The 24,542-nt window shown below is 45.7% G+C and overlaps 17 non-coding genes and 2 pseudogenes across 17 annotated transcripts; all 19 read left to right on the forward strand.

The window, feature by feature from the left end:
* The first annotated feature begins 425 nt into the window (after window positions 1-425).
* On the forward strand, window positions 426-616 carry LOC141203661 (U2 spliceosomal RNA). The gene has a single exon (XR_012274692.1). It is a non-coding gene; the product is annotated as a U2 spliceosomal RNA (small nuclear RNA).
* Window positions 617-1,734: 1,118 nt separating this feature from the next.
* LOC141203662 (U2 spliceosomal RNA) lies at window positions 1,735-1,925 on the forward strand. The gene has a single exon (XR_012274693.1). It is a non-coding gene; the product is annotated as a U2 spliceosomal RNA (small nuclear RNA).
* A 1,115-nt stretch (window positions 1,926-3,040) lies between these two features.
* On the forward strand, window positions 3,041-3,231 carry LOC141203745 (U2 spliceosomal RNA). Its single transcript, XR_012274772.1, has one exon. It is a non-coding gene; the product is annotated as a U2 spliceosomal RNA (small nuclear RNA).
* A 1,115-nt stretch (window positions 3,232-4,346) lies between these two features.
* LOC141203166 (U2 spliceosomal RNA) lies at window positions 4,347-4,537 on the forward strand. The gene has a single exon (XR_012274303.1). It is a non-coding gene; the product is annotated as a U2 spliceosomal RNA (small nuclear RNA).
* Window positions 4,538-5,652: 1,115 nt separating this feature from the next.
* LOC141203834 (U2 spliceosomal RNA) lies at window positions 5,653-5,843 on the forward strand. The gene has a single exon (XR_012274858.1). It is a non-coding gene; the product is annotated as a U2 spliceosomal RNA (small nuclear RNA).
* A 1,115-nt stretch (window positions 5,844-6,958) lies between these two features.
* On the forward strand, window positions 6,959-7,149 carry LOC141203663 (U2 spliceosomal RNA). Its single transcript, XR_012274694.1, has one exon. It is a non-coding gene; the product is annotated as a U2 spliceosomal RNA (small nuclear RNA).
* Window positions 7,150-8,264: 1,115 nt separating this feature from the next.
* Window positions 8,265-8,356, forward strand: LOC141203367 (U2 spliceosomal RNA; annotated as a pseudogene).
* A 794-nt stretch (window positions 8,357-9,150) lies between these two features.
* On the forward strand, window positions 9,151-9,334 carry LOC141203282 (U2 spliceosomal RNA). The gene has a single exon (XR_012274396.1). It is a non-coding gene; the product is annotated as a U2 spliceosomal RNA (small nuclear RNA).
* A 1,118-nt stretch (window positions 9,335-10,452) lies between these two features.
* Window positions 10,453-10,643, forward strand: LOC141203664 (U2 spliceosomal RNA). Its single transcript, XR_012274695.1, has one exon. It is a non-coding gene; the product is annotated as a U2 spliceosomal RNA (small nuclear RNA).
* Window positions 10,644-11,761: 1,118 nt separating this feature from the next.
* Window positions 11,762-11,952, forward strand: LOC141203665 (U2 spliceosomal RNA). Its single transcript, XR_012274696.1, has one exon. It is a non-coding gene; the product is annotated as a U2 spliceosomal RNA (small nuclear RNA).
* Window positions 11,953-13,948: 1,996 nt separating this feature from the next.
* LOC141203188 (U2 spliceosomal RNA) lies at window positions 13,949-14,131 on the forward strand. The gene has a single exon (XR_012274323.1). It is a non-coding gene; the product is annotated as a U2 spliceosomal RNA (small nuclear RNA).
* Window positions 14,132-15,246: 1,115 nt separating this feature from the next.
* Window positions 15,247-15,437, forward strand: LOC141203667 (U2 spliceosomal RNA). The gene has a single exon (XR_012274698.1). It is a non-coding gene; the product is annotated as a U2 spliceosomal RNA (small nuclear RNA).
* A 1,115-nt stretch (window positions 15,438-16,552) lies between these two features.
* LOC141203847 (U2 spliceosomal RNA) lies at window positions 16,553-16,743 on the forward strand. Its single transcript, XR_012274871.1, has one exon. It is a non-coding gene; the product is annotated as a U2 spliceosomal RNA (small nuclear RNA).
* Window positions 16,744-17,858: 1,115 nt separating this feature from the next.
* Window positions 17,859-17,950, forward strand: LOC141203357 (U2 spliceosomal RNA; annotated as a pseudogene).
* A 794-nt stretch (window positions 17,951-18,744) lies between these two features.
* On the forward strand, window positions 18,745-18,929 carry LOC141203283 (U2 spliceosomal RNA). The gene has a single exon (XR_012274397.1). It is a non-coding gene; the product is annotated as a U2 spliceosomal RNA (small nuclear RNA).
* A 1,115-nt stretch (window positions 18,930-20,044) lies between these two features.
* LOC141203668 (U2 spliceosomal RNA) lies at window positions 20,045-20,235 on the forward strand. Its single transcript, XR_012274699.1, has one exon. It is a non-coding gene; the product is annotated as a U2 spliceosomal RNA (small nuclear RNA).
* A 1,115-nt stretch (window positions 20,236-21,350) lies between these two features.
* On the forward strand, window positions 21,351-21,541 carry LOC141203793 (U2 spliceosomal RNA). The gene has a single exon (XR_012274818.1). It is a non-coding gene; the product is annotated as a U2 spliceosomal RNA (small nuclear RNA).
* A 1,118-nt stretch (window positions 21,542-22,659) lies between these two features.
* Window positions 22,660-22,850, forward strand: LOC141203669 (U2 spliceosomal RNA). Its single transcript, XR_012274700.1, has one exon. It is a non-coding gene; the product is annotated as a U2 spliceosomal RNA (small nuclear RNA).
* Window positions 22,851-23,968: 1,118 nt separating this feature from the next.
* On the forward strand, window positions 23,969-24,159 carry LOC141203670 (U2 spliceosomal RNA). The gene has a single exon (XR_012274701.1). It is a non-coding gene; the product is annotated as a U2 spliceosomal RNA (small nuclear RNA).
* The last annotated feature ends 383 nt before the right edge of the window (window positions 24,160-24,542 follow it).

Genomic DNA, 24,542 nt, shown 5'->3' on the forward strand with positions numbered 1-24,542 from the left:
GCTGCGCGTGTCATAATAGGCTCTGAGCCTTTATATACCTGTGCACAGCAGCAGCCACCTTCAGTCTGCTGCTGGACAGCCAGCAGCAGCAGCAGCAGCAGGAGAGGTATGTAATCAGGAGCCCTCCTGCTAAGGGTAGACAGCTGCTCGTTCCACCCCACCCCCCGCCTTAATTGGTTCTCCTCCCTTCCAACGGTGTTGAGGCGGGTGGGAACAGCAGGGGGTGAAGGTGCTGTGTTTAAAGAGGTGGAGTTATGCAGATCTAAAACGCGTGGATTGCAGCAGCAGCAAGCCGAAAAGTGCAGGCATGTAAGGGATCTAGAGGTTGACAACATGTCTTCTTAACGGGAGTCCAGGAGCTCATCTCCACAAATGGACTTTTCAGGATCCTTGGGTGGCTCCGTAGTTTGAAACCAATTCTGGTTATCGCTTCTCGGCCTTTTGGCTAAGATCAAGTGTAGTATCTGTTCTTATCAGTTTAATATCTGATACGTCCCCTATCTGGGGACCATATATTAAATGGATTTTTAGAACAGGGAGATGGAAAAAGAGCTTGCTCTGTCCACTCCACGCATTGACCTGGTATTGCAGTATCTCCAGGACCGGTGCACCCCTTCTTTAATGCAGTTTCTAAAATCAGAAAGAATTGAATTCAATGTTTTTTGTTCATTTTGCTTGTTTGTCGGATTTTGGGATGGACTCTTTGGCTTTGCTTTTCTTCTCCTCATTGGATTTTTCATGTTCAAAGTTGCAGAAGCCAGATTACAAGCTCATTTTGGTTCAACTTCAGCAACTGTGCATTGCATTGCCATGTAATGTGATGCAATGCTATCTTTCTAGCTCTCCCTTTTTACTTCCTTTTGGATAAACAGACATATTAGGCAAGCATTTTGGAGCTTTCACCTAAATAACTACAGGTGGTGAGATAAGCTGCACAATATAATTGACCTTTCAGTATATTGTTGCACACACACCATCTATTTAGCAAATGCCCTTGTTATCAACAGCAGCCTTTTAAACTCACCTGAGCTAACAGGTATGTGCGCTGGTTACTCTGCTGCGCTTAAAATTTCTTTTTTGGTTTGCTACAATGCCTTTTCTGAAACATTGTCTCCTTCTGCTGGAACACTGACTTCTTTCATTTAATGCCTGCAGACTATAAAAGAGAACCCAACCCAAAAAGTTTGGTTGATTAGTCTGTGGCATTCTGTTAAACTGTTGCTTATGGCGGTCTCTGTGAGCTTCTCAGCGACATTCAGCCAGCCAGGTATCCTGCCTGCAGTAGATGGAATGTGGCAATGGAACGCTGGCTGCGCGTGTCATAATAGGCTCTGAGCCTTTATATACCTGTGCACAGCAGCAGCCACCTTCAGTCTGCTGCTGGACAGCCAGCAGCAGCAGCAGCAGCAGGAGAGGTATGTAATCAGGAGCCCTCCTGCTAAGGGTAGACAGCTGCTCGTTCCACCCCACCCCCCGCCTTAATTGGTTCTCCTCCCTTCCAACGGTGTTGAGGCGGGTGGGAACAGCAGGGGGTGAAGGTGCTGTGTTTAAAGAGGTGGAGTTATGCAGATCTAAAACGCGTGGATTGCAGCAGCAGCAAGCCGAAAAGTGCAGGCATGTAAGGGATCTAGAGGTTGACAACATGTCTTCTTAACGGGAGTCCAGGAGCTCATCTCCACAAATGGACTTTTCAGGATCCTTGGGTGGCTCCGTAGTTTGAAACCAATTCTGGTTATCGCTTCTCGGCCTTTTGGCTAAGATCAAGTGTAGTATCTGTTCTTATCAGTTTAATATCTGATACGTCCCCTATCTGGGGACCATATATTAAATGGATTTTTAGAACAGGGAGATGGAAAAAGAGCTTGCTCTGTCCACTCCACGCATTGACCTGGTATTGCAGTATCTCCAGGACCGGTGCACCCCTTCTTTAATGCAGTTTCTAAAATCAGAAAGAATTGAATTCAATGTTTTTTGTTCATTTTGCTTGTTTGTCGGATTTTGGGATGGACTCTTTGGCTTTGCTTTTCTTCTCCTCATTGGATTTTTCATGTTCAAAGTTGCAGAAGCCAGATTACAAGCTCATTTTGGTTCAACTTCAGCAACTGTGCATTGCATTGCCATGTAATGTGATGCAATGCTATCTTTCTAGCTCTCCCTTTTTACTTCCTTTTGGATAAACAGACATATTAGGCAAGCATTTTGGAGCTTTCACCTAAATAACTACAGGTGGTGAGATAAGCTGCACAATATAATTGACCTTTCAGTATATTGTTGCACACACACCATCTATTTAGCAAATGCCCTTGTTATCAACAGCAGCCTTTTAAACTCACCTGAGCTAACAGGTATGTGCGCTGGTTACTCTGCTGCGCTTAAAATTTCTTTTTTGGTTTGCTACAATGCCTTTTCTGAAACGTTGTCTCCTTCTGCTGGAACACTGACTTCTTTCATTTAATGCCTGCAGACTATAAAAGAGAACCCAACCCAAAAAGTTTGGTTGATTAGTCTGTGGCATTCTGTTAAACTGTTGCTTATGGCGGTCTCTGTGAGCTTCTCAGCGACATTCAGCCAGCCAGGTATCCTGCCTGCAGTAGATGGAATGTGGCAATGGAACGCTGGCTGCGCGTGTCATAATAGGCTCTGAGCCTTTATATACCTGTGCACAGCAGCAGCCACCTTCAGTCTGCTGCTGGACAGCCAGCAGCAGCAGCAGCAGGAGAGGTATGTAATCAGGAGCCCTCCTGCTAAGGGTAGACAGCTGCTCGTTCCACCCCACCCCCCGCCTTAATTGGTTCTCCTCCCTTCCAACGGTGTTGAGGCGGGTGGGAACAGCAGGGGGTGAAGGTGCTGTGTTTAAAGAGGTGGAGTTATGCAGATCTAAAACGCGTGGATTGCAGCAGCAGCAAGCCGAAAAGTGCAGGCATGTAAGGGATCTAGAGGTTGACAACATGTCTTCTTAACGGGAGTCCAGGAGCTCATCTCCACAAATGGACTTTTCAGGATCCTTGGGTGGCTCCGTAGTTTGAAACCAATTCTGGTTATCGCTTCTTGGCCTTTTGGCTAAGATCAAGTGTAGTATCTGTTCTTATCAGTTTAATATCTGATACGTCCCCTATCTGGGGACCATATATTAAATGGATTTTTAGAACAGGGAGATGGAAAAAGAGCTTGCTCTGTCCACTCCACGCATTGACCTGGTATTGCAGTATCTCCAGGACCGGTGCACCCCTTCTTTAATGCAGTTTCTAAAATCAGAAAGAATTGAATTCAATGTTTTTTGTTCATTTTGCTTGTTTGTCGGATTTTGGGATGGACTCTTTGGCTTTGCTTTTCTTCTCCTCATTGGATTTTTCATGTTCAAAGTTGCAGAAGCCAGATTACAAGCTCATTTTGGTTCAACTTCAGCAACTGTGCATTGCATTGCCATGTAATGTGATGCAATGCTATCTTTCTAGCTCTCCCTTTTTACTTCCTTTTGGATAAACAGACATATTAGGCAAGCATTTTGGAGCTTTCACCTAAATAACTACAGGTGGTGAGATAAGCTGCACAATATAATTGACCTTTCAGTATATTGTTGCACACACACCATCTATTTAGCAAATGCCCTTGTTATCAACAGCAGCCTTTTAAACTCACCTGAGCTAACAGGTATGTGCGCTGGTTACTCTGCTGCGCTTAAAATTTCTTTTTTGGTTTGCTACAATGCCTTTTCTGAAACGTTGTCTCCTTCTGCTGGAACACTGACTTCTTTCATTTAATGCCTGCAGACTATAAAAGAGAACCCAACCCAAAAAGTTTGGTTGATTAGTCTGTGGCATTCTGTTAAACTGTTGCTTATGGCGGTCTCTGTGAGCTTCTCAGCGACATTCAGCCAGTCAGGTATCCTGCCTGCAGTAGATGGAATGTGGCAATGGAACGCTGGCTGCGCGTGTCATAATAGGCTCTGAGCCTTTATATACCTGTGCACAGCAGCAGCCACCTTCAGTCTGCTGCTGGACAGCCAGCAGCAGCAGCAGCAGGAGAGGTATGTAATCAGGAGCCCTCCTGCTAAGGGTAGACAGCTGCTCGTTCCACCCCACCCCCCGCCTTAATTGGTTCTCCTCCCTTCCAACGGTGTTGAGGCGGGTGGGAACAGCAGGGGGTGAAGGTGCTGTGTTTAAAGAGGTGGAGTTATGCAGATCTAAAACGCGTGGATTGCAGCAGCAGCAAGCCGAAAAGTGCAGGCATGTAAGGGATCTAGAGGTTGACAACATGTCTTCTTAACGGGAGTCCAGGAGCTCATCTCCACAAATGGACTTTTCAGGATCCTTGGGTGGCTCCGTAGTTTGAAACCAATTCTGGTTATCGCTTCTCGGCCTTTTGGCTAAGATCAAGTGTAGTATCTGTTCTTATCACTTTAATATCTGATACGTCCCCTATCTGGGGACCATATATTAAATGTATTTTTAGAACAGGGAGATGGAAAAAGAGCTTGCTCTGTCCACTATACGCATTGACCTGGTATTGCAGTATCTCCAGGACCGGTGCACCCCTTCTTTAATTCAGTTTCTAAAATCAGAAAGAATTGAATTCAATGCTTTTTGTTCATTTTGCTTGTTTGTCGGATTTTGGGATGGACTCTTTGGCTTTGCTTTTCTTCTCCTCATTGGATTTTTCATGTTCAAAGTTGCAGAAGCCAGATTACAAGCTCATTTTGGTTCAACTTCAGCAACTGTGCATTGCATTGCCATGTAATGTGATGCAATGCTATCTTTCTAGCTCTCCCTTTTTACTTCCTTTTGGATAAACAGACATATTAGGCAAGCATTTTGGAGCTTTCACCTAAATAACTACAGGTGGTGAGATAAGCTGCACAATATAATTGACCTTTCAGTATATTGTTGCACACACACCATCTATTTAGCAAATGCCCTTGTTATCAACAGCAGCCTTTTAAACTCACCTGAGCTAACAGGTATGTGCGCTGGTTACTCTGCTGCGCTTAAAATTTCTTTTTTGGTTTGCTACAATGCCTTTTCTGAAACGTTGTCTCCTTCTGCTGGAACACTGACTTCTTTCATTTAATGCCTGCAGACTATAAAAGAGAACCCAACCCAAAAAGTTTGGTTGATTAGTCTGTGGCATTCTGTTAAACTGTTGCTTATGGCGGTCTCTGTGAGCTTCTCAGCGACATTCAGCCAGCCAGGTATCCTGCCTGCAGTAGATGGAATGTGGCAATGGAACGCTGGCTGCGCGTGTCATAATAGGCTCTGAGCCTTTATATACCTGTGCACAGCAGCAGCCACCTTCAGTCTGCTGCTGGACAGCCAGCAGCAGCAGCAGCAGGAGAGGTATGTAATCAGGAGCCCTCCTGCTAAGGGTAGACAGCTGCTCGTTCCACCCCACCCCCCGCCTTAATTGGTTCTCCTCCCTTCCAACGGTGTTGAGGCGGGTGGGAACAGCAGGGGGTGAAGGTGCTGTGTTTAAAGAGGTGGAGTTATGCAGATCTAAAACGCGTGGATTGCAGCAGCAGCAAGCCGAAAAGTGCAGGCATGTAAGGGATCTAGAGGTTGACAACATGTCTTCTTAACGGGAGTCCAGGAGCTCATCTCCACAAATGGACTTTTCAGGATCCTTGGGTGGCTCCGTAGTTTGAAACCAATTCTGGTTATCGCTTCTCGGCCTTTTGGCTAAGATCAAGTGTAGTATCTGTTCTTATCAGTTTAATATCTGATACGTCCCCTATCTGGGGACCATATATTAAATGGATTTTTAGAACAGGGAGATGGAAAAAGAGCTTGCTCTGTCCACTCCACGCATTGACCTGGTATTGCAGTATCTCCAAGACCGGTGCACCCCTTCTTTAATGCAGTTTCTAAAATCAGAAAGAATTGAATTCAATGTTTTTTGTTCATTTTGCTTGTTTGTCGGATTTTGGGATGGACTCTTTGGCTTTGCTTTTCTTCTCCTCATTGGATTTTTCATGTTCAAAGTTGCAGAAGCCAGATTACAAGCTCATTTTGGTTCAACTTCAGCAACTGTGCATTGCATTGCCATGTAATGTGATGCAATGCTATCTTTCTAGCTCTCCCTTTTTACTTCCTTTTGGATAAACAGACATATTAGGCAAGCATTTTGGAGCTTTCACCTAAATAACTACAGGTGGTGAGATAAGCTGCACAATATAATTGACCTTTCAGTATATTGTTGCACACACACCATCTATTTAGCAAATGCCCTTGTTATCAACAGCAGCCTTTTAAACTCACCTGAGCTAACAGGTATGTGCGCTGGTTACTCTGCTGCGCTTAAAATTTCTTTTTTGGTTTGCTACAATGCCTTTTCTGAAACGTTGTCTCCTTCTGCTGGAACACTGACTTCTTTCATTTAATGCCTGCAGACTATAAAAGAGAACCCAACCCAAAAAGTTTGGTTGATTAGTCTGTGGCATTCTGTTAAACTGTTGCTTATGGCGGTCTCTGTGAGCTTCTCAGCGACATTCAGCCAGCCAGGTATCCTGCCTGCAGTAGATGGAATGTGGCAATGGAACGCTGGCTGCGCGTGTCATAATAGGCTCTGAGCCTTTATATACCTGTGCACAGCAGCAGCCACCTTCAGTCTGCTGCTGGACAGCCAGCAGCAGCAGCAGCAGGAGAGGTATGTAATCAGGAGCCCTCCTGCTAAGGGTAGACAGCTGCTCGTTCCACCCCACCCCCCGCCTTAATTGGTTCTCCTCCCTTCCAACGGTGTTGAGGCGGGTGGGAACAGCAGGGGGTGAAGGTGCTGTGTTTAAAGAGGTGGAGTTATGCAGATCTAAAACGCGTGGATTGCAGCAGCAGCAAGCCGAAAAGTGCAGGCATGTAAGGGATCTAGAGGTTGACAACATGTCTTCTTAACGGGAGTCCAGGAGCTCATCTCCACAAATGGACTTTTCAGGATCCTTGGGTGGCTCCGTAGTTTGAAACCAATTCTGGTTATCGCTTCTCGGCCTTTTGGCTAAGATCAAGTGTAGTATCTGTTCTTATCAGTTTAATATCTGATACGTCCCCTATCTGGGGACCATATATTAAATGGATTTTTAGAACAGGGAGATGGAAAAAGAGCTTGCTCTGTCCACTCCACGCATTGACCTGGTATTGCAGTATCTCCAGGACCGGTGCACCCCTTCTTTAATGCAGTTTCTAAAATCAGAAAGAATTGAATTCAATGTTTTTTGTTCATTTTGTTTGTTTGTCGGATTTTGGGATGGACTCTTTGGCTTTGCTTTTCTTCTCCTCATTGGATTTTTCATGTTCAAAGTTGCAGAAGCCAGATTACAAGCTCATTTTGGTTCAACTTCAGCAACTGTGCATTGCATTGCCATGTAATGTGATGCAATGCTATCTTTCTAGCTCTCCCTTTTTACTTCCTTTTGGATAAACAGACATATTAGGCAAGCATTTTGGAGCTTTCACCTAAATAACTACAGGTGGTGAGATAAGCTGCACAATATAATTGACCTTTCAGTATATTGTTGCACACACACCATCTATTTAGCAAATGCCCTTGTTATCAACAGCAGCCTTTTAAACTCACCTGAGCTAACAGGTATGTGCGCTGGTTACTCTGCTGCGCTTAAAATTTCTTTTTTGGTTTGCTACAATGCCTTTTCTGAAACGTTGTCTCCTTCTGCTGGAACACTGACTTCTTTCATTTAATGCCTGCAGACTATAAAAGAGAACCCAACCCAAAAAGTTTGGTTGATTAGTCTGTGGCATTCTGTTAAACTGTTGCTTATGGCGGTCTCTGTGAGCTTCTCAGCGACATTCAGCCAGCCAGGTATCCTGCCTGCAGTAGATGGAATGTGGCAATGGAACGCTGGCTGCGCGTGTCATAATAGGCTCTGAGCCTTTATATACCTGTGCACAGCAGCAGCCACCTTCAGTCTGCTGCTGGACAGCCAGCAGCAGCAGCAGCAGGAGAGGTATGTAATCAGGAGCCCTCCTGCTAAGGGTAGACAGCTGCTCGTTCCACCCCACCCCCCGCCTTAATTGGTTCTCCTCCCTTCCAACGGTGTTGAGGCGGGTGGGAACAGCAGGGGGTGAAGGTGCTGTGTTTAAAGAGGTGGAGTTATGCAGATCTAAAACGCGTGGATTGCAGCAGCAGCAAGCCGAAAAGTGCAGGCATGTAAGGGATCTAGAGGTTGACAACATGTCTTCTTAACGGGAGTCCAGGAGCTCATCTCCACAAATGGACTTTTCAGGATCCTTGGGTGGCTCCGTAGTTTGAAACCAATTCTGGTTATCGTTTCTCGGCCTTTTGGCTAAGATCAAGTGTAGTATCTTTCGAAAAGGCGGTTTTGGATGTTGGCCGCCCTAGTAGATTGATACATTATGCACACTGGGGTTTAGGCGCTTGTTAGTACGCCAGGTGGCTAATATAGTCATCTGGTGGAAAGCATGGCCCCCCAGGATCGACGCCATTGGGCCGGGGAAGATCGAAAGCCCGAAGTGTGAAGTGCCCCAGGAGTGGTGACCCTGGGGTGCCTTAACTCACTGGGATTGGGAACCCCACTTGAGTTTATGGCACATTTGCACAAGCACTTCAAATTTTCTTTCTTCGCACACACCCTTATTCCGGGCCTTCTGGCCTTAGGATGGGGAATTTTTCAATTCCCGGTCGAAGGTCCGGGCAGTATTATACTGTGAAACCTTCACTATTTATTTAATTTCTTTGTCACTGTGTGTCCACTTATTCACGTGTGTCACGTCCTACTAGGATTTTGTCGGGGTGCGGTTCCCTTACGGGTTCCTCTCTTGGCAGGTCTAGGGGGGGAGTGTGTGGCCATCAGGTTCCGCTCCCCCCTGAACCCCCCTGGCTCTCTTCTTTCGGGAGGAGAGCGTTGTTGGCTCCCCTCTTCCGGGAGGGGAGCACAGTCTTTGGCTCCCAGTGCCTTGCTCGGGTGAGAACTCGGGCAGGTGCTGGGGGTAAGATTGGGTCGCCTCTGGCTTCGGCTGGAGGTGGCTTTTTGTCCCTGTTCCTCGCTGTGGCCTTTTGGCTCAGAGGGACGGGGAATGGTTTGGGGGACCCTTCTCCTTTTGGAGAGGGTTTCAAGAAGACCAGCATCCTAGTGCACTTTTTTTGTGGCACTTGTCACTTTTTTAAGCGCACTCGGGTTTTGTACACGAATTCGGGCTTTCAAAAGAAAAAAAAAAAAAAATCTGTTCTTATCAGTTTAATATCTGATACGTCCCCTATCTGGGGACCATATATTAAATGGATTTTTAGAACAGGGAGATGGAAAAAGAGCTTGCTCTGTCCACTCCACGCATTGACCTGGTATTGCAGTATCTCCAGGACCGGTGCACCCCTTCTTTAATGCAGTTTCTAAAATCAGAAAGAATTGAATTCAATGTTTTTTGTTCATTTTGCTTGTTTGTCGGATTTTGGGATGGACTCTTTGGCTTTGCTTTTCTTCTCCTCATTGGATTTTTCATGTTCAAAGTTGCAGAAGCCAGATTACAAGCTCATTTTGGTTCAACTTCAGCAACTGTGCATTGCATTGCCATGTAATGTGATGCAATGCTATCTTTCTAGCTCTCCCTTTTTACTTCCTTTTGGATAAACAGACATATTAGGCAAGCATTTTGGAGCTTTCACCTAAATAACTACAGGTGGTGAGATAAGCTGCACAATATAATTGACCTTTCAGTATATTGTTGCACACACACCATCTATTTAGCAAATGCCCTTGTTATCAACAGCAGCCTTTTAAACTCACCTGAGCTAACAGGTATGTGCGCTGGTTACTCTGCTGCGCTTAAAATTTCTTTTTTGGTTTGCTACAATGCCTTTTCTGAAACGTTGTCTCCTTCTGCTGGAACACTGACTTCTTTCATTTAATGCCTGCAGACTATAAAAGAGAACCCAACCCAAAAAGTTTGGTTGATTAGTCTGTGGCATTCTGTTAAACTGTTGCTTATGGCGGTCTCTGTGAGCTTCTCAGCGACATTCAGCCAGCCAGGTATCCTGCCTGCAGTAGATGGAATGTGGCAATGGAACGCTGGCTGCGCGTGTCATAATAGGCTCTGAGCCTTTATATACCTGTGCACAGCAGCAGCCACCTTCAGTCTGCTGCTGGACAGCCAGCAGCAGCAGCAGCAGCAGGAGAGGTATGTAATCAGGAGCCCTCCTGCTAAGGGTAGACAGCTGCTCGTTCCACCCCACCCCCCGCCTTAATTGGTTCTCCTCCCTTCCAACGGTGTTGAGGCGGGTGGGAACAGCAGGGGGTGAAGGTGCTGTGTTTAAAGAGGTGGAGTTATGCAGATCTAAAACGCGTGGATTGCAGCAGCAGCAAGCCGAAAAGTGCAGGCATGTAAGGGATCTAGAGGTTGACAACATGTCTTCTTAACGGGAGTCCAGGAGCTCATCTCCACAAATGGACTTTTCAGGATCCTTGGGTGGCTCCGTAGTTTGAAACCAATTCTGGTTATCGCTTCTCGGCCTTTTGGCTAAGATCAAGTGTAGTATCTGTTCTTATCAGTTTAATATCTGATACGTCCCCTATCTGGGGACCATATATTAAATGGATTTTTAGAACAGGGAGATGGAAAAAGAGCTTGCTCTGTCCACTCCACGCATTGACCTGGTATTGCAGTATCTCCAGGACCGGTGCACCCCTTCTTTAATGCAGTTTCTAAAATCAGAAAGAATTGAATTCAATGTTTTTTGTTCATTTTGCTTGTTTGTCGGATTTTGGGATGGACTCTTTGGCTTTGCTTTTCTTCTCCTCATTGGATTTTTCATGTTCAAAGTTGCAGAAGCCAGATTACAAGCTCATTTTGGTTCAACTTCAGCAACTGTGCATTGCATTGCCATGTAATGTGATGCAATGCTATCTTTCTAGCTCTCCCTTTTTACTTCCTTTTGGATAAACAGACATATTAGGCAAGCATTTTGGAGCTTTCACCTAAATAACTACAGGTGGTGAGATAAGCTGCACAATATAATTGACCTTTCAGTATATTGTTGCACACACACCATCTATTTAGCAAATGCCCTTGTTATCAACAGCAGCCTTTTAAACTCACCTGAGCTAACAGGTATGTGCGCTGGTTACTCTGCTGCGCTTAAAATTTCTTTTTTGGTTTGCTACAATGCCTTTTCTGAAACGTTGTCTCCTTCTGCTGGAACACTGACTTCTTTCATTTAATGCCTGCAGACTATAAAAGAGAACCCAACCCAAAAAGTTTGGTTGATTAGTCTGTGGCATTCTGTTAAACTGTTGCTTATGGCGGTCTCTGTGAGCTTCTCAGCGACATTCAGCCAGCCAGGTATCCTGCCTGCAGTAGATGGAATGTGGCAATGGAACGCTGGCTGCGCGTGTCATAATAGGCTCTGAGCCTTTATATACCTGTGCACAGCAGCAGCCACCTTCAGTCTGCTGCTGGACAGCCAGCAGCAGCAGCAGCAGCAGGAGAGGTATGTAATCAGGAGCCCTCCTGCTAAGGGTAGACAGCTGCTCGTTCCACCCCACCCCCCGCCTTAATTGGTTCTCCTCCCTTCCAACGGTGTTGAGGCGGGTGGGAACAGCAGGGGGTGAAGGTGCTGTGTTTAAAGAGGTGGAGTTATGCAGATCTAAAACGCGTGGATTGCAGCAGCAGCAAGCCGAAAAGTGCAGGCATGTAAGGGATCTAGAGGTTGACAACATGTCTTCTTAACGGGAGTCCAGGAGCTCATCTCCACAAATGGACTTTTCAGGATCCTTGGGTGGCTCCGTAGTTTGAAACCAATTCTGGTTATCGCTTCTCGGCCTTTTGGCTAAGATCAAGTGTAGTATCTGTTCTTATCAGTTTAATATCTGATACGTCCCCTATCTGGGGACCATATATTAAATGGATTTTTAGAACAGGGAGATGGAAAAAGAGCTTGCTCTGTCCACTCCACGCATTGACCTGGTATTGCAGTATCTCCAGGACCGGTGCACCCCTTCTTTAATGCAGTTTCTAAAATCAGAAAGAATTGAATTCAATGTTTTTTGTTCATTTTGCTTGTTTGTCGGATTTTGGGATGGACTCTTTGGCTTTGCTTTTCTTCTCCTCATTGGATTTTTCATGTTCAAAGTTGCAGAAGCCAGATTACAAGCTCATTTTGGTTCAACTTCAGCAACTGTGCATTGCATTGCCATGTAATGTGATGCAATGCTATCTTTCTAGCTCTCCCTTTTTACTTCCTTTTGGATAAACAGACATATTAGGCAAGCATTTTGGAGCTTTCACCTAAATAACTACAGGTGGTGAGATAAGCTGCACAATATAATTGACCTTTCAGTATATTGTTGCACACACACCATCTATTTAGCAAATGCCCTTGTTATCAACAGCAGCCTTTTAAACTCACCTGAGCTAACAGGTATGTGCGCTGGTTACTCTGCTGCGCTTAAAATTTATTTTTTGGTTTGCTACAATGCCTTTTCTGAAACGTTGTCTCCTTCTGCTGGAACACTGACTTCTTTCATTTAATGCCTGCAGACTATAAAAGAGAACCCAACCCAAAAAGTTTGGTTGATTAGTCTGTGGCATTCTGTTAAACTGTTGCTTATGGCGGTCTCTGTGAGCTTCTCAGCGACATTCAGCCAGCCAGGTATCCTGCCTGCAGTAGATGGAATGTGGCAATGGAACGCTGGCTGCGCGTGTCATAATAGGCTCTGAGCCTTTATATACCTGTGCACAGCAGCAGCCACCTTCAGTCTGCTGCTGGACAGCCAGCAGCAGCAGCAGCAGGAGAGGTATGTAATCAGGAGCCCTCCTGCTAAGGGTAGACAGCTGCTCGTTCCTCCCCACCCCCCGCCTTAATTGGTTCTCCTCCCTTCCAACGGTGTTGAGGCGGGTGGGAACAGCAGGGGGTGAAGGTGCTGTGTTTAAAGAGGTGGAGTTATGCAGATCTAAAACGCGTGGATTGCAGCAGCAGCAAGCCGAAAAGTGCAGGCATGTAAGGGATCTAGAGGTTGACAACATGTCTTCTTAACGGGAGTCCAGGAGCTCATCTCCACAAATGGACTTTTCAGGATCCTTGGGTGGCTCCGTAGTTTGAAACCAATTCTGGTTATCGCTTCTCGGCCTTTTGGCTAAGATCAATTGTAGTATCTTTCGAAAAGGCGGTTTTGGATGTTGGCCGCCCTAGTAGATTGATACATTATGCACACTGGGGTTTAGGCGCTTGTTAGTACGCCAGGTGGCTAATATAGTCATCTGGTGGAAAGCATGGCCCCCCAGGATCGACGCCATTGGGCCGGGGAAGATCGAAAGCCCGAAGTGTGAAGTGCCCCAGGAGTGGTGACCCTGGGGTGCCTTAACTCACTGGGATTGGGAACCCCACTTGAGTTTATGGCACATTTGCACAAGCACTTCAAATTTTCTTTCTTCGCACACACCCTTATTCCGGGCCTTCTGGCCTTAGGATGGGGAATTTTTCAATTCCCGGTCGAAGGTCCGGGCAGTATTATACTGTGAAACCTTCACTATTTATTTAATTTCTTTGTCGCTGTGTGTCCACTTATTCACGTGTGTCACGTCCTACTAGGATTTTGTCGGGATGCGGTTCCCTTACGGGTTCCTCTCTTGGCAGGTCTAGGGGGGGAGTGTGTGGCCATCAGGTTCCGCTCCCCCCTGAACCCCCCTGGCTCTCCTCTTTTGGGAGGAGAGCGTTGTTGGCTCCCCTCTTCCGGGAGGGGAGCACAGTCTTTGGCTCCCAGTGCCTTGCTCGGGTGAGAACTCGGGCAGGTGCTGGGGGTAAGATTGGGTCGCCTCTGGCTTCGGCTGGAGGTGGCTTTTTGTCCCTGTTCCTCGCTGTGGCCTTTTGGCTCGGAGGGACGGGGAATGGTTTGGGGGACCCTTCTCCTTTTGGAGAGGGTTTCAAGAAGACCAGCATCCTAGTGCACTTTTTTTGTGGCACTTGTCACTTTTTTAAGCGCACTCGGGTTTTGTACACGAATTCGGGCTTTCGATAAAAAAAAAAATCTGTTCTTATCAGTTTAATATCTGATACGTCCCCTATCTGGGGACCATATATTAAATGGATTTTTAGAACAGGGAGATGGAAAAAGAGCTTGCTCTGTCCACTCCACGCATTGACCTGGTATTGCAGTATCTCCAGGACCGGTGCACCCCTTCTTTAATGCAGTTTCTAAAATCAGAAAGAATTGAATTCAATGTTTTTTGTTCATTTTGCTTGTTTGTCGGATTTTGGGATGGACTCTTTGGCTTTGCTTTTCTTCTCCTCATTGGATTTTTCATGTTCAAAGTTGCAGAAGCCAGATTACAAGCTCATTTTGGTTCAACTTCAGCAACTGTGCATTGCATTGCCATGTAATGTGATGCAATGCTATCTTTCTAGCTCTCCCTTTTTACTTCCTTTTGGATAAACAGACATATTAGGCAAGCATTTTGGAGCTTTCACCTAAATAACTACAGGTGGTGAGATAAGCTGCACAATATAATTGACCTTTCAGTATATTGTTGCACACACACCATCTATTTAGCAAATGCCCTTGTTATCAACAGCAGCCTTTTAAACTCACCTGAGCTAACAGGTATGTGCGCTGGTTACTCTGCTGCGCTTAAAATTTCTTTTTTGGTTTGCTACAATGCCTTTTCTGAAACGTTGTCTCCTTCTGCTGGAACACTGACTTCTTTCATTTAATGCCTGCAGACTATAAAAGAGAACCCAACCCAAAAAGTTTGGTTGATTAGTCTGTGGCATTCTGTTAAACTGTTGCTTATGGCGGTCTCTGTGAGCTTCTCAGCGACATTCAGCCAGCCAGGTATCCTGCCTGCAGTAGATGGAATGTGGCAATGGAACGCTGGCTGCGCGTGTCATAATAGGCTCTGAGCCTTTATATACCTGTGCACAGCAGCAGCCACCTTCAGTCTGCTGCTGGACAGCCAGCAGCAGCAGCAGCAGGAGAGGTATGTAATCAGGAGCCCTCCTGCTAAGGGTAGACAGCTGCTCGTTCCACCCCACCCCCCGCCTTAATTGGTTCTCCTCCCTTCCAACGGTGTTGAGGCGGGTGGGAACAGCAGGGGGTGAAGGTGCTGTGTTTAAAGAGGTGGAGTTATGCAGATCTAAAACGCGTGGATTGCAGCAGCAGCAAGCCGAAAAGTGCAGGCATGTAAGGGATCTAGAGGTTGACAACATGTCTTCTTAACGGGAGTCCAGGAGCTCATCTCCACAAATGGACTTTTCAGGATCCTTGGGTGGCTCCGTAGTTTGAAACCAATTCTGGTTATCGCTTCTCGGCCTTTTGGCTAAGATCAAGTGTAGTATCTGTTCTTATCAGTTTAATATCTGATACGTCCCCTATCTGGGGACCATATATTAAATGGATTTTTAGAACAGGGAGATGGAAAAAGAGCTTGCTCTGTCCACTCCACGCATTGACCTGGTATTGCAGTATCTCCAGGACCGGTGCACCCCTTCTTTAATGCAGTTTCTAAAATCAGAAAGAATTGAATTCAATGTTTTTTGTTCATTTTGCTTGTTTGTCGGATTTTGGGATGGACTCTTTGGCTTTGCTTTTCTTCTCCTCATTGGATTTTTCATGTTCAAAGTTGCAGAAGCCAGATTACAAGCTCATTTTGGTTCAACTTCAGCAACTGTGCATTGCATTGCCATGTAATGTGATGCAATGCTATCTTTCTAGCTCTCCCTTTTTACTTCCTTTTGGATAAACAGACATATTAGGCAAGCATTTTGGAGCTTTCACCTAAATAACTACAGGTGGTGAGATAAGCTGCACAATATAATTGACCTTTCAGTATATTGTTGCACACACACCATCTATTTAGCAAATGCCCTTGTTATCAACAGCAGCCTTTTAAACTCACCTGAGCTAACAGGTATGTGCGCTGGTTACTCTGCTGCGCTTAAAATTTCTTTTTTGGTTTGCTACAATGCCTTTTCTGAAACGTTGTCTCCTTCTGCTGGAACACTGACTTCTTTCATTTAATGCCTGCAGACTATAAAAGAGAACCCAACCCAAAAAGTTTGGTTGATTAGTCTGTGGCATTCTGTTAAACTGTTGCTTATGGCGGTCTCTGTGAGCTTCTCAGCGACATTCAGCCAGCCAGGTATCCTGCCTGCAGTAGATGGAATGTGGCAATGGAACGCTGGCTGCGCGTGTCATAATAGGCTCTGAGCCTTTATATACCTGTGCACAGCAGCAGCCACCTTCAGTCTGCTGCTGGACAGCCAGCAGCAGCAGCAGCAGGAGAGGTATGTAATCAGGAGCCCTCCTGCTAAGGGTAGACAGCTGCTCGTTCCACCCCACCCCCCGCCTTAATTGGTTCTCCTCCCTTCCAACGGTGTTGAGGCGGGTGGGAACAGCAGGGGGTGAAGGTGCTGTGTTTAAAGAGGTGGAGTTATGCAGATCTAAAACGCGTGGATTGCAGCAGCAGCAAGCCGAAAAGTGCAGGCATGTAAGGGATCTAGAGGTTGACAACATGTCTTCTTAACGGGAGTCCAGGAGCTCATCTCCACAAATGGACTTTTCAGGATCCTTGGGTGGCTCCGTAGTTTGAAACCAATTCTGGTTATCGCTTCTCGGCCTTTTGGCTAAGATCAAGTGTAGTATCTGTTCTTATCAGTTAAATATCTGATACGTCCCCTATCTGGGGACCATATATTAAATGGATTTTTAGAACAGGGAGATGGAAAAAGAGCTTGCTCTGTCCACTCCACGCATTGACCTGGTATTGCAGTATCTCCAGGACCGGTGCACCCCTTCTTTAATGCAGTTTCTAAAATCAGAAAGAATTGAATTCAATGTTTTTTGTTCATTTTGCTTGTTTGTCGGATTTTGGGATGGACTCTTTGGCTTTGCTTTTCTTCTCCTCATTGGATTTTTCATGTTCAAAGTTGCAGAAGCCAGATTACAAGCTCATTTTGGTTCAACTTCAGCAACTGTGCATTGCATTGCCATGTAATGTGATGCAATGCTATCTTTCTAGCTCTCCCTTTTTACTTCCTTTTGGATAAACAGACATATTAGGCAAGCATTTTGGAGCTTTCACCTAAATAACTACAGGTGGTGAGATAAGCTGCACAATATAATTGACCTTTCAGTATATTGTTGCACACACACCATCTATTTAGCAAATGCCCTTGTTATCAACAGCAGCCTTTTAAACTCACCTGAGCTAACAGGTATGTGCGCTGGTTACTCTGCTGCGCTTAAAATTTCTTTTTTGGTTTGCTACAATGCCTTTTCTGAAACGTTGTCTCCTTCTGCTGGAACACTGACTTCTTTCATTTAATGCCTGCAGACTATAAAAGAGAACCCAACCCAAAAAGTTTGGTTGATTAGTCTGTGGCATTCTGTTAAACTGTTGCTTATGGCGGTCTCTGTGAGCTTCTCAGCGACATTCAGCCAGCCAGGTATCCTGCCTGCAGTAGATGGAATGTGGCAATGGAACGCTGGCTGCGCGTGTCATAATAGGCTCTGAGCCTTTATATACCTGTGCACAGCAGCAGCCACCTTCAGTCTGCTGCTGGACAGCCAGCAGCAGCAGCAGCAGGAGAGGTATGTAATCAGGAGCCCTCCTGCTAAGGGTAGACAGCTGCTCGTTCCACCCCACCCCCCGCCTTAATTGGTTCTCCTCCCTTCCAACGGTGTTGAGGCGGGTGGGAACAGCAGGGGGTGAAGGTGCTGTGTTTAAAGAGGTGGAGTTATGCAGATCTAAAACGCGTGGATTGCAGCAGCAGCAAGCCGAAAAGTGCAGGCATGTAAGGGATCTAGAGGTTGACAACATGTCTTCTTAACGGGAGTCCAGGAGCTCATCTCCACAAATGGACTTTTCAGGATCCTTGGGTGGCTCCGTAGTTTGAAACCAATTCTGGTTATCGCTTCTCGGCCTTTTGGCTAAGATCAAGTGTAGTATCTTTCGAAAAGGCGGTTTTGGATGTTGGCCGCCCTAGTAGATTGATACATTATGCACACTGGGGTTTAGGCGCTTGTTAGTACGCCAGGTGGCTAATATAGTCATCTGGTGGAAAGCATGGCCCCCCAGGATCGACGCCATTGGGCCGGGGAAGATCGAAAGCCCGAAGTGTGAAGTGCCCCAGGAGTGGTGACCCTGGGGTGCCTTAACTCACTGGGATTGGGAACCCCACTTGAGTTTATGGCACATTTGCACAAGCACTTCAAATTTTCTTTCTTCGCACACACCCTTATTCCGGGCCTTCTGGCCTTAGGATGGGGAATTTTTCAATTCCCGGTCGAAGGTCCGGGCAGTATTATACTGTGAAACCTTCACTATTTATTTAATTTCTTTGTCACTGTGTGTCCACTTATTCACGTGTGTCACGTCCTACTAGGATTTTGTCGGGATGCGGTTCCCTTACGGGTTCCTCTCTTGGCAGGTCTAGGGGGGGAGTGTGTGGCCATCAGGTTCCGCTCCCCCCTGAACCCCCCTGGCTCTCCTCTTTCGGGAGGAGAGCGTTGTTGGCTCCCCTCTTCTGGGAGGGGAGCACAGTCTTTGGCTCCCAGTGCCTTGCTCGGTTGAGAACTCGGGCAGGTGCTGGGGGTAAGATTGGGTCGCCTCTGGCTTCGGCTGGAGGTGGCTTTTTGTCCCTGTTCCTCGCTGTGGCCTTTTGGCTCGGAGGGACGGGGAATGGTTTGGGGGACCCTTCTCCTTTTGGAGAGGGTTTCAAGAAGACCAGCATCCTAGTGCACTTTTTTTGTGGCACTTGTCACTTTTTTAAGCGCACTCGGGTTTTGTACACGAATTCGGGCTTTCGAAAAAAAAAAAAAAAAAAAATCTGTTCTTATCAGTTTAATATCTGATACGTCCCCTATCTGGGGACCATATATTAAATGGATTTTTAGAACAGGGAGATGGAAAAAGAGCTTGCTCTGTCCACTCCACGCATTGACCTGGTATTGCAGTATCTCCAGGACCGGTGCACCCCTTCTTTAATGCAGTTTCTAAAATCAGAAAGAATTGAATTCAATGTTTTTTGTTCATTTTGCTTGTTTGTCGGATTTTGGGATGGACTCTTTGGCTTTGCTTTTCTTCTCCTCATTGGATTTTTCATGTTCAAAGTTGCAGAAGCCAGATTACAAGCTCATTTTGGTTCAACTTCAGCAACTGTGCATTGCATTGCCATGTAATGTGATGCAATGCTATCTTTCTAGCTCTCCCTTTTTACTTCCTTTTGGATAAACAGACATATTAGGCAAGCATTTTGGAGCTTTCACCTAAATAACTACAGGTGGTGAGATAAGCTGCACAATATAATTGACCTTTCAGTATATTGTTGCACACACACCATCTATTTAGCAAATGCCCTTGTTATCAACAGCAGCCTTTTAAACTCACCTGAGCTAACAGGTATGTGCGCTGGTTACTCTGCTGCGCTTAAAATTTCTTTTTTGGTTTGCTACAATGCCTTTTCTGAAACGTTGTCTCCTTCTGCTGGAACACTGACTTCTTTCATTTAATGCCTGCAGACTATAAAAGAGAACCCAACCCAAAAAGTTTGGTTGATTAGTCTGTGGCATTCTGTTAAACTGTTGCTTATGGCGGTCTCTGTGAGCTTCTCAGCGACATTCAGCCAGCCAGGTATCCTGCCTGCAGTAGATGGAATGTGGCAATGGAACGCTGGCTGCGCGTGTCATAATAGGCTCTGAGCCTTTATATACCTGTGCACAGCAGCAGCCACCTTCAGTCTGCTGCTGGACAGCCAGCAGCAGCAGCAGCAGGAGAGGTATGTAATCAGGAGCCCTCCTGCTAAGGGTAGACAGCTGCTCGTTCCACCCCACCCCCCGCCTTAATTGGTTCTCCTCCCTTCCAACGGTGTTGAGGCGGGTGGGAACAGCAGGGGGTGAAGGTGCTGTGTTTAAAGAGGTGGAGTTATGCAGATCTAAAACGCGTGGATTGCAGCAGCAGCAAGCCGAAAAGTGCAGGCATGTAAGGGATCTAGAGGTTGACAACATGTCTTCTTAACGGGAGTCCAGGAGCTCATCTCCACAAATGGACTTTTCAGGATCCTTGGGTGGCTCCGTAGTTTGAAACCAATTCTGGTTATCGCTTCTCGGCCTTTTGGCTAAGATCAAGTGTAGTATCTGTTCTTATCAGTTTAATATCTGATACGTCCCCTATCTGGGGACCATATATTAAATGGATTTTTAGAACAGGGAGATGGAAAAAGAGCTTGCTCTGTCCACTCCACGCATTGACCTGGTATTGCAGTATCTCCAGGACCGGTGCACCCCTTCTTTAATGCAGTTTCTAAAATCAGAAAGAATTGAATTCAATGTTTTTTGTTCATTTTGCTTGTTTGTCGGATTTTGGGATGGACTCTTTGGCTTTGCTTTTCTTCTCCTCATTGGATTTTTCATGTTCAAAGTTGCAGAAGCCAGATTACAAGCTCATTTTGGTTCAACTTCAGCAACTGTGCATTGCATTGCCATGTAATGTGATGCAATGCTATCTTTCTAGCTCTCCCTTTTTACTTCCTTTTGGATAAACAGACATATTAGGCAAGCATTTTGGAGCTTTCACCTAAATAACTACAGGTGGTGAGATAAGCTGCACAATATAATTGACCTTTCAGTATATTGTTGCACACACACCATCTATTTAGCAAATGCCCTTGTTATCAACAGCAGCCTTTTAAACTCACCTGAGCTAACAGGTATGTGCGCTGGTTACTCTGCTGCGCTTAAAATTTCTTTTTTGGTTTGCTACAATGCCTTTTCTGAAACGTTGTCTCCTTCTGCTGGAACACTGACTTCTTTCATTTAATGCCTGCAGACTATAAAAGAGAACCCAACCCAAAAAGTTTGGTTGATTAGTCTGTGGCATTCTGTTAAACTGTTGCTTATGGCGGTCTCTGTGAGCTTCTCAGCGACATTCAGCCAGCCAGGTATCCTGCCTGCAGTAGATGGAATGTGGCAATGGAACGCTGGCTGCGCGTGTCATAATAGGCTCTGAGCCTTTATATACCTGTGCACAGCAGCAGCCACCTTCAGTCTGCTGCTGGACAGCCAGCAGCAGCAGCAGCAGGAGAGGTATGTAATCAGGAGCCCTCCTGCTAAGGGTAGACAGCTGCTCGTTCCACCCCACCCCCCGCCTTAATTGGTTCTCCTCCCTTCCAACGGTGTTGAGGCGGGTGGGAACAGCAGGGGGTGAAGGTGCTGTGTTTAAAGAGGTGGAGTTATGCAGATCTAAAACGCGTGGATTGCAGCAGCAGCAAGCCGAAAAGTGCAGGCATGTAAGGGATCTAGAGGTTGACAACATGTCTTCTTAACGGGAGTCCAGGAGCTCATCTCCACAAATGGACTTTTCAGGATCCTTGGGTGGCTTCGTAGTTTGAAACCAATTCTGGTTATCGCTTCTCGGCCTTTTGGCTAAGATCAAGTGTAGTATCTGTTCTTATCAGTTTAATATCTGATACGTCCCCTATCTGGGGACCATATATTAAATGGATTTTTAGAACAGGGAGATGGAAAAAGAGCTTGCTCTGTCCACTCCACGCATTGACCTGGTATTGTAGTATCTCCAGGACCGGTGCACCCCTTCTTTAATGCAGTTTCTAAAATCAGAAAGAATTGAATTCAATGTTTTTTGTTCATTTTGCTTGTTTGTCGGATTTTGGGATGGACTCTTTGGCTTTGCTTTTCTTCTCCTCATTGGATTTTTCATGTTCAAAGTTGCAGAAGCCAGATTACAAGCTCATTTTGGTTCAACTTCAGCAACTGTGCATTGCATTGCCATGTAATGTGATGCAATGCTATCTTTCTAGCTCTCCCTTTTTACTTCCTTTTGGATAAACAGACATATTAGGCAAGCATTTTGGAGCTTTCACCTAAATAACTACAGGTGGTGAGATAAGCTGCACAATATAATTGACCTTTCAGTATATTGTTGCACACACACCATCTATTTAGCAAATGCCCTTGTTATCAACAGCAGCCTTTTAAACTCACCTGAGCTAACAGGTATGTGCGCTGGTTACTCTGCTGCGCTTAAAATTTCTTTTTTGGTTTGCTACAATGCCTTTTCTGAAACGTTGTCTCCTTCTGCTGGAACACTGACTTCTTTCATTTAATGCCTGCAGACTATAAAAGAGAACCCAACCCAAAAAGTTTGGTTGATTAGTCTGTGGCATTCTGTTAAACTGTTGCTTATGGCGGTCTCTGTGAGCTTCTCAGCGACATTCAGCCAGCCAGGTATCCTGCCTGCAGTAGATGGAATGTGGCAATGGAACGCTGGCTGCGCGTGTCATAATAGGCTCTGAGCCTTTATATACCTGTGCACAGCAGCAGCCACCTTCAGTCTGCTGCTGGACAGCCAGCAGCAGCAGCAGCAGCAGGAGAGGTATGTAATCAGGAGCCCTCCTGCTAAGGGTAGACAGCTGCTCGTTCCACCCCACCCCCCGCCTTAATTGGTTCTCCTCCCTTCCAACGGTGTTGAGGCGGGTGGGAACAGCAGGGGGTGAAGGTGCTGTGTTTAAAGAGGTGGAGTTATGCAGATCTAAAACGCGTGGATTGCAGCAGCAGCAAGCCGAAAAGTGCAGGCATGTAAGGGATCTAGAGGTTGACAACATGTCTTCTTAACGGGAGTCCAGGAGCTCATCTCCACAAATGGACTTTTCAGGATCCTTGGGTGGCTCCGTAGTTTGAAACCAATTCTGGTTATCGCTTCTCGGCCTTTTGGCTAAGATCAAGTGTAGTATCTGTTCTTATCAGTTTAATATCTGATACGTCCCCTATCTGGGGACCATATATTAAATGGATTTTTAGAACAGGGAGATGGAAAAAGAGCTTGCTCTGTCCACTCCACGCATTGACCTGGTATTGCAGTATCTCCAGGACCGGTGCACCCCTTCTTTAATGCAGTTTCTAAAATCAGAAAGAATTGAATTCAATGTTTTTTGTTCATTTTGCTTGTTTGTCGGATTTTGGGATGGACTCTTTGGCTTTGCTTTTCTTCTCCTCATTGGATTTTTCATGTTCAAAGTTGCAGAAGCCAGATTACAAGCTCATTTTGGTTCAACTTCAGCAACTGTGCATTGCATTGCCATGTAATGTGATGCAATGCTATCTTTCTAGCTCTCCCTTTTTACTTCCTTTTGGATAAACAGACATATTAGGCAAGCATTTTGGAGCTTTCACCTAAATAACTACAGGTGGTGAGATAAGCTGCACAATATAATTGACCTTTCAGTATATTGTTGCACACACACCATCTATTTAGCAAATGCCCTTGTTATCAACAGCAGCCTTTTAAACTCACCTGAGCTAACAGGTATGTGCGCTGGTTACTCTGCTGCACTTAAAATTTCTTTTTTGGTTTGCTACAATGCCTTTTCTGAAACGTTGTCTCCTTCTGCTGGAACACTGACTTCTTTCATTTAATGCCTGCAGACTATAAAAGAGAACCCAACCCAAAAAGTTTGGTTGATTAGTCTGTGGCATTCTGTTAAACTGTTGCTTATGGCGGTCTCTGTGAGCTTCTCAGCGACATTCAGCCAGCCAGGTATCCTGCCTGCAGTAGATGGAATGTGGCAATGGAACGCTGGCTGCGCGTGTCATAATAGGCTCTGAGCCTTTATATACCTGTGCACAGCAGCAGCCACCTTCAGTCTGCTGCTGGACAGCCAGCAGCAGCAGCAGCAGCAGGAGAGGTATGTAATCAGGAGCCCTCCTGCTAAGGGTAGACAGCTGCTCGTTCCACCCCACCCCCCGCCTTAATTGGTTCTCCTCCCTTCCAACGGTGTTGAGGCGGGTGGGAACAGCAGGGGGTGAAGGTGCTGTGTTTAAAGAGGTAGAGTTATGCAGATCTAAAACGCGTGGATTGCAGCAGCAGCAAGCCGAAAAGTGCAGGCATGTAAGGGATCTAGAGGTTGACAACATGTCTTCTTAACGGGAGTCCAGGAGCTCATCTCCACAAATGGACTTTTCAGGATCCTTGGGTGGCTCCGTAGTTTGAAACCAATTCTGGTTATCGCTTCTCGGCCTTTTGGCTAAGATCAAGTGTAGTATCTGTTCTTATCAGTTTAATATCTGATACGTCCCCTATCTGGGGACCATATATTAAATGGATTTTTAGAACAGGGAGATGGAAAAAGAGCTTGCTCTGTCCACTCCACGCATTGACCTGGTATTGCAGTATCTCCAGGACCGGTGCACCCCTTCTTTAATGCAGTTTCTAAAATCAGAAAGAATTGAATTCAATGTTTTTTGTTCATTTTGCTTGTTTGTCGGATTTTGGGATGGACTCTTTGGCTTTGCTTTTCTTCTCCTCATTGGATTTTTCATGTTCAAAGTTGCAGAAGCCAGATTACAAGCTCATTTTGGTTCAACTTCAGCAACTGTGCATTGCATTGCCATGTAATGTGATGCAATGCTATCTTTCTAGCTCTCCCTTTTTACTTCCTTTTGGATAAACAGACATATTAGGCAAGCATTTTGGAGCTTTCACCTAAATAACTACAGGTGGTGAGATAAGCTGCACAATATAATTGACCTTTCAGTATATTGTTGCACACACACCATCTATTTAGCAAATGCCCTTGTT

This window comes from Phyllobates terribilis, unplaced genomic scaffold (genome assembly GCF_046119375.1).
Source record: "Phyllobates terribilis strain yellow unplaced genomic scaffold, ASM4611937v1 Scaffold_124__1_contigs__length_5142088, whole genome shotgun sequence".
Taxonomy (NCBI): Eukaryota; Metazoa; Chordata; class Amphibia; order Anura; family Dendrobatidae; genus Phyllobates; species Phyllobates terribilis.